Genomic DNA, 1,266 nt, shown 5'->3' on the forward strand with positions numbered 1-1,266 from the left:
ATCTCTATCTCTATCTCTATCTCTATCTCTATCTCTATCTCTATCTCTACAACGCATGCTTGCGGATAGGATATTTTCCCAAGGCATGGAAAGGGGCTTACGTAAAAATTCTGCTAAAACCGAACAAAGAAGCTGGTGACCTGGAAAACTCTTGGAAAAGCTGTTTATTGGGCGCCTATCGTATCACGCTGAGCGCAACCATTTATGGTCATCTAAGCAATATGGTTTTAAGCAGCAAACGTCAACCACTGATGCACTTTACAACGCTGTCGAAAATATCAAAGATAAAAAACGTAAGAAATATCAGGTAGTCTGCGTATCTCTAGACATAAAAGTCGCCTTCACCAACGCCTGGTGGCCAATGCTGCTAACTCAGCTTGCACGTTACCAGATGCCCTCAAATATCTACAACCTCATACGAAGCTACCTCCAAGATCGCATGGTTATACTAGAATATGCAGAATCTACAGCACAAAAAGGGTATGTCGAAGTGCTGAATCCAAGGGTCTGTATGTGGTCCCATTTTCTGGAACATAATTCTGGACGACTTACTGTCTATGTCACTTCCGCATGGATGTGAAATTCAAGCATTTGCCGACGACGTATTACTAACCGTCAGCGCAAAAACTCTTGCAGAGCTTGAGTGCATGACAAACGCCTGTTTGAGTCAAATACATCAGTGGGGTTTTGATGCTAAGCTAACATTCGGGGAAGCTAAAACCCAAGCAATTGCATTCACACAAAAAGCTAGATTAGCGAGCTTGTGTATAAAAGGTATTTCTATACCTATTGTAAAATCCATAAAACTTCTAGGAGTAGTAATAAATGAATATCTAATGTTTACAAACCATGTGCGGTATGCTATCGCTAAGACGTAACGTATATTCAAGAATCTGTGCAAATACGTTCGACCCACTTGGGGCATCCACGCTGAAAACGTGGTAGTCATATATCGACAAGTAGTGGAGCCGATGATTACATATGCCGCCGGTGTCTGGGGTAGTGCCACAAATTACTACTACATTCGTCGACTTCTTCCATCATTCCAAAGGAGTTTCGCTATAAAAGCAATACGAGCTTTTCACACAGTATCTGCTACATCGGCTTTAGCACTATCTGGTTTTGCACCACTACATCTAAAAGTAGCAGAAGCAAGCAAAATATATGAAGTGAAAAGAACAGGCTCTCTAAATACAATACCTACAGCTGTCACTTTGCATAAAAGCATCCGTCCGCATTGCTTACTACACCCAGGACAGCGACAAA

Source organism: Rhagoletis pomonella, unplaced genomic scaffold (genome assembly GCF_013731165.1).
Source record: "Rhagoletis pomonella isolate Grant_MI unplaced genomic scaffold, Rhpom_1.0 Rhpom_scaffold_00001, whole genome shotgun sequence".
In the NCBI taxonomy this organism is placed as follows: Eukaryota; Metazoa; Arthropoda; class Insecta; order Diptera; family Tephritidae; genus Rhagoletis; species Rhagoletis pomonella.